At 42.2% G+C, this 13620-nt stretch overlaps 1 pseudogene; it reads left to right on the top strand.

Annotated features, from left to right (window-relative positions):
* Positions 1 to 9600: 9600 nt before the first annotated feature.
* LOC101656684 lies at positions 9601 to 10478 on the top strand (annotated as a pseudogene).
* Positions 10479 to 13620: the final 3142 nt, after the last annotated feature.

The following is a 13620-nucleotide window of genomic DNA, read 5'->3' as shown; positions in this document are numbered from 1 at the left end:
TCATTTAGACCGGATGAAATGTCCAAAAAGCCCGTGTTGAAACAGCTGAGGTTTGGAGGTTCCAACCATAAAAGCACAAATGTTCAAAGGCACTGATATCTACAAGTTCATTACTGAAGTGGGCCCCTAAAGAATCGAGTTTCCTTTCAGTATCTAGGATGCTTTCTTGAAGAAAGAAAAGCCCCTAGGGGAAGAAAAAAAAAGCCCCCAGAGATCACGTTGGGAAACGCCGAGGGCCGCAAAACGGCCTAGAAGATGCTGGTAGAGGAGACAACGGAGAAGGTGGTTGAACTGACAAGAAAGGCGCTACTGCAAATGTGTGAAAAGTCAGTAAGGAGAGAGCCTAGAACTGCTCTCCCTTGCTCAACCTTTAGTCTCAGTTATTCCGGCGATGAGCTCCTCTTCAAACTACAAGTGCACTATGAACAAGGGTGATGAAACGGAGAAGGTGGCAGGGTACCAGGGCTGTAGTGCTGTCCTAAACAAATAAACAAAAAAAAAAACCCCACTGAGCCGATGCCAACTCATAGCATCAGAAAACCATAATTTACTATGCCAGAAATAACAAAAACAAGAGGAGTGACCTGGCATTCACTGTCAGAAAGACTTAAATCCATTATGAAGTACAATGGTGATTGTGAGAGGATTATATCTATCCCCCTAAAAGGAACTTCAATCAATACAAGTATTATTCAAAGTTATGTATCACAAAAGCTAGTGATGAAGAAATTGAAAAATTCTACCCAGAACTTTAGTTTGAAATCAAACATGCAATCAAGATGTATAGATACTTACTGGTGATTAGAATGCAAACACTGGAAACAAAGAGGAAGAGTAATTGGGAAAATATGGACTTGGTAATAGAAATGAAGCTGGAGATCGAATTACAGAATTTTGCAAAACCAACACATTGTGTGTAACAAATACTTTTTTTCAACAACACAAAAAGTGACTATATAAATGCACTTTCCCAGATGGAAGACACAGAAATCAAACGGACTACATCCGTGGGAAAACACAATGGAGAAGCCCAATATCAGTTGCTAAAACCAGGCCAGGGGCCGACTGTGGACAGACCATCAATTGGCTCATATGTAAGTTCAGGTTAAAGTTGAAGAAAATTAAAACAAATCCACTAGAGCCAAACATGACCTTGAGTATGTCCCACCTGAATTTTGAGACCATCTAAAGAACAGATTTTTTTGCATTGAACACTAATGACAGAAGACCAGATGAGCTATGGGAGGATATCAAGAACATTGTTCATGACGAAAGGAAAGGTCGTAAAAAAGACAGGGGCAAGGGGATCAAAGTGGATGTCAGAAGAAACTCTGAAATTTGCTCTTAATCATAGCTAGGTAGCTAAGGCAAATGGAAGAAACAATGAAGTCAAAGTACTGAATAGAAAATTTCAAAGGGCAGCTCAAGAAGACAAAGGCAAATATTATAATGAAGCATGCAAAGACCTAGAGTCAGAAAGCCTAAAGGAAAGAACACGCTCAGTGTATATGAAACTGAAAGAACTCAGCATTCAAGCCTTGAGTTGTCATCTTGAAAGATTCTGTAGACAAAATATTGAGTAATGTAGGAAGCATTAAGCAAAGATGGAAAGAATCCACAGAGTCACTTTACCAGAAAGAACTAGTCTTTAGTCCATCACTTCAGGAGGTAGCATATGCGCAAGCTCCAACCGTGCTGAAGGAAGAGGTTCGAGCTGCACTGAAAGCATTAACCAAAAGCAAAGCTCCAGGAATTGACGGAGCCTTGAAATGTTTCTGCAAGCTGGTGAAGCCCTGGAAGCACTCACTCTTCCACATCAGGAAACTTGCAAGACAGCTACTTGGCCAACTAACTGGAAGAGATCCATATTTGTGTCCATCCCAAAGAAAGGTGGCCCAATAAAATGCTCAAATTATAGAAAAATATCAATGATACCACATGCAAGTAAAATCTTGCTAAAGATCATCTAACAACCGTTGCAGCCGTAGCTGCCTGAGGTTCAGGTGGGATCCAGAAGAGGGCGTGGGACAAGGAATATCATTGCTGACATCAGATGGCTCCTGACTGGAAGCAGAGATTAACAGAAAAATGTTTACTTGTATTTTATGAACTATGCCAAGGCTTTCAGCTGTGTGAACCATAACAGACTATTGATAACCTTGAGAAGAATGGGAATTCCGGAACACTTCATTGTATTCCTTCAGAACCTGCACATGGATTAAGAAGCTGCTGTGCCGATGGAGCAAGGGAACACTGCTTTTACAATCAGGAAAGGTGTACATCAGGGCTGTATCCTCTCCTCATACGTGCTCAAACTGTATGCTGAGCAAATAATCAGAGAAACTGGATTATATGAGGAAAACACAGCATCAGGATTGGAAGAAGGCTTTTTTTTGCGGGGACAGGGGGCAGCAATTTTTAAAATATTATTGAATTTATTTTTCTGCTAGTCGACCTTTTTTCATATATTTACTTCATTCAGCAGGAAGAAAGAGTAAAAGACTTTAAACTGCTTTGAGTACTTAGAATCATTAGTACAAACACAACAGCAAGTGAGTAAATGTTCTGTAATTTTCAGGCTTTATAGAATTTATATTTGGTACACTTTTCTTTTTTAAGAATATGACTGATGAAATGTGCTACTGAATTCAAAGCAGCAATGGACTAGAAAGAGCCAGTCACAGCGAGTAGCTGAAAACTCTCCCAGGGCCTCTTTGCCTTTACCACTTTACAATAGCCAGACACATTTTCCAACTGCAGGCTAGCAAGATCCGCATGGATAACCTTTTCCTTTCTACCTTTTGTGGTTTCCTTGTTGGTCAGAATGATTTGGTATACATAGCACTTTCTTCTCTTCCATAATGCATGGAATTTAAACTCAAATTTAATGTTTTTTAGTTTTAAAATCATGTATTCTCTCTTTAGAGCTGTTAATATTTGCCCCAATCCTGGGCCAAATCACAAGAGGCATTAGTCACCTTACTACAGGAAACAATGAACTCTAATGTTACATTAAATGAGTGTCTGTACTAGATAATAACAGAGGTATGCTTTTACTTACATATTTTTTTAATTTTTATGTTTTATTAGCACTTCATCCACATGTCATAGAATTCAATCATACCAAGAGTTGTACAGTTGTCATATTCAATTCTAGAACATTTTCTTCTCCCTTGTAGTGATTGTTTTTCCTATAAATATTTTTCTAATTGTGGCAAGAATATAGACAGTAGCACATTCTCCAGTTCCACAACTTCTACTTGTATAATTCAGTGTCATTGATTATGCTCTTCATATTGTACAACCATTATTGATATCCTTTTCCAAATTATTCTACCACCGTTGACATGAACTCAGTGCCCCTACACAGCAACTTTTTCCGTATCACCAAGCTAACCAGTGGTCAATTTTGTTTTGTTTTTCATGGTTTTCTTGATAGTGTATTCACATATCTTATATTTTCACATTAAATTGCTTTTAAAATGAGTTGTATAATCACCATCAGTTCTAGCGTTCCCGCCCCCTTCCCTGTTCACTATTTGCTCCACAAATCCCCTCACCCTCTTTATCTCCACCTCCCACCCCAACACCCATATAAACCATTGCTTCAGTTATTATCTCTATGCATCTACTCCTTCTGTGCTTCCCAAACTGGGAAAACCAACAGAAACAATAAAGAAGAAAAACAAAATTAAGTGGTAAGGAGAAAACAACAATAATAATATAAAGGTAAAAATACAAATAACGAGTAAGACAGAAAAAACCACCATCAGTATTTAAAAAGCCATGGAAGAAATTTTTGTCATGGAACAAAAAATACTGTATCCTAGAGCAAATCCAGGTTGGGTCAAGGAGGAGGTCAACTGACCAAGCATCAAGTTTGATCCAGCATAATCCAGTTTACAATGTTCCCTGTCTGATAGTAAAGCTATTCAAGACCCTTGCCTAGGCTAGAGGGGCTCTCCAAGGGCTGCATCTGACTAGATACTCTGCACATGGGTTGGGGCTCTCACTGTGCTCCACAGCCATCTACAAATTGGTTATTCGCACGTTAAGTTCGGATACTTTTCCCTTCATCATATTTGGACTTTGTTGTCGTCGTCTTTGGCTCACACAAGCTGGTGTGCTTCTTCCATGTGGACTGCCCAACAGATCAAAACCTGTCACACCAGTCCCCTCATCCTCTTTATCTCCACCTCCCCCCCCCCACACACCCATATAAACCATTGCTTCCGTTATTATCTCTATGCATCTGCTCCTTCTGTGCTTCCCAAACTGGGAAAACCAACATGGGGGGGGGGCGCATAGAGGTACTAAATAGAAGGGGAGTCTGGGTCCTTTTCCATTGGACACCCTCCAAGCCAGGGGTTTCCTCCAAGGTCCAATGACTGCCATTTCCACAGCCCCAGGAAGGTCACTCTGCTTCTGCTCGCATCAGAGTACCCCAGTCCTCAGTCCAAGGGAACAGGCTGCTTCAAGGCAGGGCCCAGTTCATTCAGTCAGGCCCCTGTGTTGAATCCTTCTTGTGTAGCCCCTGGGGGATGCCATACTACCTGCAAGGTCAGCATCCAAGGTCATTATGATGCTTAGTCCATGGCGTGGTTCATCGAGGGTTGGGTTGAAACATATTCATAGTGTCTACCCAGGAATATAAAATCTGGTCCATTGTCCCCCTAGGTGCCCTACAATCTTTGTTTAGCCTCCCTTCCCAAGGTGAGGTTGCTTCTCCCCATTTGCCCACCATACTCACCAACAGAACTTTCAGTGTCTCCTCCAAAATGCAGGTGTTCCCCTCCCTTGGTCTTAACTGCATTTTCTGTCAAGGTTCTCCTTCCATTCATGTGGACAGCCCATTGATGAGTCACAGCCGTGTCTCAATAGGATATAGCATGTTTCAACCCAAACGTCTTAAGGAATTACGCCAGCCGATGTGAGGGCGCCTCCTTCAAGGTGAGTCTTGTGAATTTCTCATAGGGAGGTGATATATGGTTCCTGGCCCCTACGTAGCTTTCTCCTTTTGTTCAGGAATTGGTCCCTAAGGTTTGTTTATTTGGTATTCTTCTTACAGTAGTGGACTCACACAATATTTGTCCTTTTATAATGGACTTGCTTCACTCAGCACAATGGTTTCAGGTCCTTTCATGTCATGCAGTGTCTCGTGCTTTCGTCTCTGTTTTTTAGGGATGCACTGTGTGATCCACTGTGTGTTTGTATCATAGCTTATCCATTTTTTCCACTGCTGGGCATTAGAGCTGCTTCCAGTTTCTTGCTCAGGTGAACTGTGCTCCTATGAACATGGAAAAGCATACATCCACTGGTTTTGTGTCTCATTTCTTTAGGGTATATGCCTAATAGTGGTATTGCTGGATCTGGAATTTCAGTTCCCAGTTGCTTTAAGTATCTCCATATCATTTTTTACAGTGGTTGTATGTATTTACAAGTCCACCAACAGTGTATCTGAGTTTTAAAGTTTCCATGTCCTCTGCAGTATTTGTTGTTTTCCTGTTTTTGTTTTTTTTAATTTGGGCTAGCATTGTGAGTGTACAATGGTATCTCATTGTGGTTTTAATTTGCGTTTCCCTGGTGACTAGTGATCATGCACATTTTTTTCATGTGCCTACTAGCCATTTGTATTTCATTTTTGGTGAACTGTCTCTTCATGTCCTTTTCCCATTTCTCAATTGCGTCATTTGTTATTTTCTTATTGAGTTGTTGCAGAGTTCCGTGTATTTTGGTAATTAGCTCTTTGTCCGATGTGTCATGGGCACACAGATTTTCCCAAGCTTTGGGCTCTCACTTACTCCCTGATGAAGTTTTCTGATGGATTAATTGATGTAATTTCAGCATGTCTCTGTCATCTGTAGTGCCATCTGCTGTGTTTGCCTCCTCCATTAGACGTGGTAGTCTGTGAAGACCCTGCAGTAGGGCCCTTGAGTTCATTCCAGCCTTCTCACTGATGACCTGAGATTACATTTGGGGATTGCATTTAAATCTTTAATCCATCTTGATTTCATTTTTTGTGCATGGGGAGAGATATGGGTCTTGTTTCCTTCTTCTCTGTATGGAAGCCCAGTTTTTCCAACACCATTTGTTGAAGAGGCTGTTTTACTTCCGTTGGATATTTCTATGTCCATTGTTAAAGATTAGGCTGATGAATTTATGTGTGGGTTTTCTGTTCTGATCCATGGGTCCGTGCATCTCTCGTTGTACCAGTACCAGGCTGTCTTGACTACTGTGGCATGTAGTAGGTTTTTAGGTCAGGAAGTGCTAGGTTCTTCTTTTTAAGAAGTTCTTTGCTTATTCTGGGTCTTTTGCCTACCCTGATGAAATTGATAATTAGTTTTTCCATTTCTTTAAAGAAATCCATTTCTTTAGGATTTGAATTGGTATTGCATTATAGCTGTAGATTGTTTCAGGTAGTACTGACTTCATTACAATATTAAGTCAGCCTATCCATGAGCATGGGATGTTCTTCCATTTACATACATCCTTTTTTGTTTTTTGCAGTACTGTCCTGCAGGTTTCTCTGTATTGTTCTTTTGTTTCTTTTTTCCCCCCAACAGTTTTATTGGCACATAGTTTACATATCATACAATTCAATAGTTCAAGCGTTCAATAATATCAAGGTGGTTCATAGTTCACAATCAGAAAGAAAATATATGATGCGCCCCCCCCCCCCAACCATGGTTACATTGCCTTTAAAATGAGTTATTCAATCACAATCCGTTCTAGTGCTTCCTCTCCACCCTCCTGACTTATTTACTCCTGAAATCCCCTTTCCCTCCCTGTCACCCACCCCCACCCCTGTATTCCTATCTCCCCTTGTATGTTATTACCGTTACGCATCCGCCCCCCCCCCCCCCCCCATGCTTTGCGGCTGAGAGACCCAACAGAAAACAAAAAAATCACAATAAGGAGGTAAGGATAAAATCATAATAGTGCAAAGACAAAAATGTAAATAATGTGTAAGATGGAAAAGACCCCCATCAACCTTCAAAGAGCCAGGGAAAAAACTTCTATCATGGAACCATAAGAGATATTTGCGCCCAGAACAAATTCCAGCCGAGTCTATAGAGTGGTCAACTGGCCAATGTCCAGTTCGATCCAGATTACAATGGTCTCTGCCTGATAAAGCTGTTCAGGAGGACTCTTACCTCTGGCCAGAGCACATCTGCCAGTGGCTCAGTCTGACCAGATGCTCTGCAGATGGGCTTTGGTCTTCTGTATCTTAAGTATTTCATCATTTGTGGGAACCCTTATCTTGTTCCCAAATGCACAGGAAAAACTCTCAGTCTTTCTCCACAAAGTATGATGTGTTGGCTGCTGACTTACATTGCATGCCCTGAATCTTATGGAGGAATTACCCTTCTATTACAATCTTCTTTAGGAATTTCATCAAGAATGGGCGTTGGATTTTGTCAAATGCTTTATCTGAAACCATAGTGATGATTGTGTGGTTCTCTTCCTTTATTCTATTGTTGTGGTATATTGCCATGATTGATTTTCTAATGTTGAACTATCCCTGAATTCCTGGGGAAAATTCCATTTTGTTTTGGTATCTGATTCTTTTAATTTATTATTAGATTCTAGCCACTAATTTTTCATTTTATTTATTTAGCATTTTTGCATTTACAGTCACAAGACATAATGGCACAGACCTCATATGCAGGAATACTGGGATGGTTCTCATCAGTTGCTCTTGAGTCAAATCCAACTTCTGGTGACCTGTGTATACCAGAAATAAATGCTGCCCAGTCCCGTGTCATCTTCATGGTCATTGGTATATCTTAGAATATCCTGTTTCATGAAAGGGAGGACAGCAAAGACCAGGGAAATGGTCAATGTGATGAATGGCACAATGGATGTAGCAGTGCAGGCAGGCACACCAACCATCATGAACATAGTGCAGCAGAACTGGGCAATGTTCCAATATTTTATACTTAGCGTCACCGTGAGTTGGAGACATGTATATGGCAACAAGAAGTTAATGAAATGTCATTAAACTATTGAGCGGAAAAATTAAGTCGTTGCTGCATCTATAAACATCAGTTTGAATGGTTTGGAAAGTCCTGATAAATTTGAGTAGTATCGATTGTGTGAACAGCAACAAAAGACTGAGAAATTGTAAAAAATACTGCCAGATTCTGCATGTTGATTGCGTACTAAAAGTCTTCAAAGTCTTAATGAACAATATGTGATATTAAAAGATCTGAAAAAATGATTAGTAGGTTGCTTTCAGTTGTCTTATATTCTTAAAATTTACATATGAAAATGTCATTTTTTAAAAGACTAATTGTAAAACATTTGTAAAATTCACATAGTCTCTGAACATGTGTGGTGGGTGACAGAGAGCTTTGTACGTAAGACAGAAATGATGCCTACGATATTTAAGGCTAAGGTTCCTCGTTATAACTTATTATCCAAACTCTGTGGACTGCTTTCATAGTCCCTTAGGTTGATAAGCTTCCTGACTTAAACGGTAGTTAAAAATATTAACTGCATCATTCATTCTCTCAAAGGTGACAATTTAGGGTTGTTCATATCCAGTTGTTAATCCCTGTAAATTCTACTATGCTTCTCAGAGAATAGGGTCATGGGCTTCATGAGTACAAGATTTTTTCATTAGAGTGTGGTTTTATTACATAAATATTCTCAATAAGTTTTATTGGAAATGTAGTAAATTTGTTTCCTAGTGATCAAAAGGGTTTGTGCATGTGGCTATTGTTATTGCTGTTGGTGAGATAAAAGGAGGTATACTGAAGAACATAGGTAGTCTCTCTCCATGATGTAGTTCATCTAAACTGTGGGTGCAATGAGGGCTCTCCATGTACAGACCACTGCTTTAGGGGCAGAAGGATCTGGAAGTAAATAGAATGTAGTCACGTGGCTCCTAAGACAAGGTAGTCACAAGTCCACCTTGTATAAGAAAACGACATAAGAATTCATTGACGGGGTTACTTTTCTCCTGCTTATCTTTCAAATGTTTTCTGTTTTTTCTTCTTATATTTTTCTAAATAAAATATGATGTCCCCAACTTTAATGTAATAAAAGTAATCTTTTGTGGAATGTAGCAAAATTCATCTTGGTTGGAGTAAACTTTGTAATATGGCCATGTAATTAAACATGAAAAACTGAAACTTGAACGTTTAGATTTAAGGTTCTGGAATTAATAAAAAGTTGTTTTGAATTAATTATTATCATTAGGTTTTTGGCACCTCAGTAACTCCACTACATCCAGAAATAAAAGTACTCTCTCACTGATGAATGGAGAGCAGTGGGAAAGATGGCTGCGGCCCCAGGACCCTCCGGTGGTGGCAGTGTTAGGGACATCATTGATGGTTTGGCATGGGCCCAAGATGCTGCTCCTGCTTCTTTAGTTGGGGCCTGGGACTGGGGCCAGCCAGTCAAACATTCAAGTACTTGAAACGGGAGCATTCACGCGAAGCCCTGCCAGGGTGTAAGCACAGGGAGTGAGTGCCCCACTGTAGGATGGTGGTGACCAAAGCCATGGTGATGACCCAATACGTCCCACTTAGTGCAAATATGCAAAGCAACCAGGGCGCCCCGTGGATCCGGGTGCTACAACGTCTTCCTTGAGAGATGGGGCCAAGAAGTGAATGCAGTGTGCCTGGTGTGGCCGAAGGGTAATTTGGGACACGTCCATGTTTCCTGAGAGACTGGGAGTTGCAGGTGCACTTCCCAGCCCACGGACAAGGGAAGCGGAGTCTGCACAGGGATGGCTTGGCCAGCTGGCACACAAAGGATCGATGCAGCCAGGGACTGTTTTGAAACATGGACAAATTCGTGGGGCTGGGAGTATTTTTAGACGCCTACTGCAAGGAGAAGGTGCAGCAAAAGCAGTATTCCCCTACGCTCACGCCTTCGTGAACAATGGCTCCTCAGCTATGATCAGGAGCAGGATGGACGATCCTCTGAGTTGGGGATGGTACAGTCATTGTCCGCATTCTCCACTGCGACATTTTGTGATTCACTGGATCCAGAGGCATTTGACGATCGTGATGGATATCGATGGCAAGTGTGACAGGAGGGATGGCATCGAGGTGCCCGGGGTCCAGCTGCCGCGAGACTACTGCTTCGGCACTTCTCCCATCATTGGGTACCTCTTGGATAATCACGAAGTCTTTCCTCTGAAGCTGTTTGAGCTGGCGGTGGAGAGGATCCCAGAAGAGGAGAGGCTGTACCGCGAAGTGTTCTTGCCCTCGGTAGACAATATTGAGCTGCCGGAGATGACAGCCTCGCTGCCACCTCTTGGTGGCTTGGCCCTCTTCCCCATCATCATTTTCTCACTGGTGTTTCCCGTGTTTGCCATTGGCATTGCCATCATTCTCCACAACACGTGGCAGGAGCAGAGTCGCAGCGCTTCAACTGAGCCCTCCTGCTGCACCTCCTCTGTGAACGGCCACCCACACGGGTCTCCTCCAGCCTCCAGCAGCTACGTTCTATCACGGGAGCTTTGAATGCAGGCACACCGCAGTCCCAAGGTCACCCATGGGACCCTCTGACTTTGGTTCAGGAAGTCCATCTGCCCAAGCCAGTGCTACCGCCAGGTGCCTTTCCCTGCAGTCCTTCCAGTTGTTTTGCCAAAATCACACATAAAAATGAAGTTTATAGCCCTGGCTATCTGTTGTTGGGCCCAAGAGAACCCTCCTACTTCATTTTAAAAAAATCATTTTATTGGTGGTTCATACAGCTCTCATCATAATCCATCCATCATCCATTGTGTCAAGCACATTTGTACATTTGTTGCCATCATCATTTTCAAAACATTTTCTTTCTACTTGAGCCTTTGGTATCAGCTCCTTATCTCCCCCCTCTCCCACCGCCCTTCCTCCCTCATGAACCCTTGATAATTTATAAATTATCTTTTTTCATGTCTTACACTGACCAATGTCTGCCTTCACTCACTTTTCTGTTGTCCGTCCCCCTGGGAGGGGGTTATAGATAGATGATTGTGACTGGTTTCCCCTTTCTCCCCAACCTTCCCCTCATATCGCTACTCTCATTATTGGTCCTGAGGGTTTTATCTGTCTTGGATTCCCTGTGTCTCCTGCTCTTACCTGTACCTGTGTACATGCTCTAGTCTAGCTGGATTCCCTACTTCATTTTTACACACTCAAAGACTAGAAAGCTGACAGCTGCTTCTGCAGTCCAGCCATCCATTCGTTGGTTTTGCCTAAGCCTCTGTGCCCCCAAGGAACTGTCTTTAGAAACGCCTCCCTTGCCTCTCTTCCTCCGGTTCCTTGTCCTCTCTAAATGAGCCTGATGCTGGAGGAGACATCTGGATGCACCACCACGGAGGCCTGGGACTGCAGAGCCCCTCATGGTTCACCAGCCTTCACTTCTGAGGCAGCGGTGAGAGGACATTGCGCTTGGGCTCACCGCTCCAGCCTGGGTTCTCCACGAGGCCGGGAGTTATCATGTCTGGGCTTCTTCATCAGGCCCTGCAGGCCCTCGGTCAAGTGCGACTGGCAGTTGGTGTGCAAAACAAGTGAAACTTGGAACACGGCACGGATGGCACGAGATGCACTGTGAAACCGACCAGCTGCAGGCTTGACACTGAAAGCCACGCTGACCAGGGAGACCGACTGAGTGGAGAGGTTTCTGGATTTGCTGGATGTCTTCTGCTTCTCTCGTGATTTTTTTCTTTCTTTTTTTATTATTATGGATTAGGTGAGGGGTTATCATGATTGCTGGAGGCCTACTTTGAGTATTAAAATATATAATGAAGTTTTCTTCTTACAGCTTGAACTTGGATACTACACACAGAAGAAATTTGGCTTTCCTCATTGAATAAAAAATGTTGCTGTTCTCATGTTGCAAGTCTAGGAAGCGATAGACCCCCCCACCCATCATCTGTGCTTGAAAGAAGGTGCTGTTGCTATAGAAAAGAGGCTGAGTGCTGAGAGAGAGAAAGAGAGACAGAGCGTATTCTCTTGTTAAAGGGGGGGAAAGTTTTATTACCTAATTCTATTCTATTTTCTCCCTTATGATATCTGTGTCCTTTTTATCATTCTTGATGCATGGGCTCTGCAGTCAATAGACCCAGTTCTGATTCCAGCTCAGTGAATTTTCTAGCCCTGAGTTCATTTAGCTTCAGTTTCCCTTAACCACAGTGTTGCAGATAGCTGACCTGTCATTAATGTGGGTCCCCTTTTATTTTGATACAGCTATCAAACCAAGTGCCCTTTGAAGAATTTTGAGTAAGTGGCTAACTTGTGGTCCTATGGGTGGGGTCCTGGCTTTGATGAAAGTAAACTCATACTGAGACAGCTGATACATTTGGCTTGAGTCTCTGTAAAGTGAAGTACATGAAGACTGAAGTCTTGGAAATGCCATCAAAATGAAATTAATTGAAGCCGCGGCAGCGGCAATTTGCTGCTATTCTCCAGGAAACAGCAGAGAAGTGAATAGACAGTGTGCTCAGTTGAAACGCTCGGTGGTGTGTGAAGGAACAGATTTTTTCTTTTCACTGTTTTCACTCAATCCTCGCTGCCTTGTGTTTAACTCGAACTGTATAAAGCATCTAGGGCGGATCCACTATATCTCATTTTGTTACTGAGTACAAATGCTCACAACCCCAAGAAACACTAGATAATATGTAGTTTTTAGATGTAGTCAAAATACAATTCACGAACCATACTATTTGAAAGAAGCATCTGTGATAAACCTATGTACACAGCTGGTTTTGAACCACTAGAATAAAAGTTTCCAGTTATTGCTGTATGTTGAGCACTTTCAGATCTTAAAAAACACTGTGAGCAGGTAGGTGTATTTCCTGCTTGCTTTTGTATCACTAAAAAAAGGTAAGCGACGACATTGTCTGTTGCTTAAGACCCACAATGATCATGTTGCCTGAAAGAGGCAATACCTTTCTGCTGACCATGCTAGAAGATGCAAGCATAGCTGGAACTGCAAAGTGGGTAATGACAGAAACTGCTCAGAACTGCTTCCGTGAGCTGGCTAAGTGACACTTGCCATAGGGGGTTCTCAGAGACCCGTAAACTCGCAGCTCCGGGCTACAGCACAGACTGCTATAGAGATTTTGAAAACTAAACATTAAAGTCAGATATTGGCTCAACTGCTGGCCTCAGACCAATGCTGTGTTCAGAATTTCCTGTTATGTATCTTTTAACAAGAGTAACAAAATATAGTACTTCTGTGACTGAGCAGTTTTTGCATATGAAATAGTGAACAGTGAAGCCGAATGCATCTTCAAAAAGTTTATTGCTGCTTATTTTGTTATTTAGCATCTCTGCACGCATCATTTAAAGTTGACGTATGTAATTGTGACTTTTCCACCCCTCTGGATAAACTTGTTTTAAGCTGCACTATCAAAGCTGAATTCCCCCATTGTAGAAACACAAAGAAATCCTTCAAAAGTCAGCATTACCAAGGCTTACCAGTCAGGAAGACCCACCCTCCACCACCATCGTTGACTGCGAGTTGACGTGCAGTCATGGTGATCCCACATGGTCACAGTAGAACTGTGCTCCAGAGATTAAGCGTTTGTTGGAAGTGGAATGGCAAGCCTTTTCCTGAGACATCTCTGGGTGCACTTGAACCTCCAATCTTTAAGCTAGCGGCTCAATATATTAAAGT

Source organism: Echinops telfairi, unplaced genomic scaffold, assembly GCF_000313985.2.
Source record: "Echinops telfairi isolate 266 unplaced genomic scaffold, ASM31398v2 ScPeMD7_7469;HRSCAF=8507_1, whole genome shotgun sequence".
NCBI lineage: Eukaryota > Metazoa > Chordata > Mammalia > Afrosoricida > Tenrecidae > Echinops > Echinops telfairi.
Note: the sequence above shows the minus strand (reverse complement) of the source record. Positions and strands in the feature narration are given on the sequence as shown.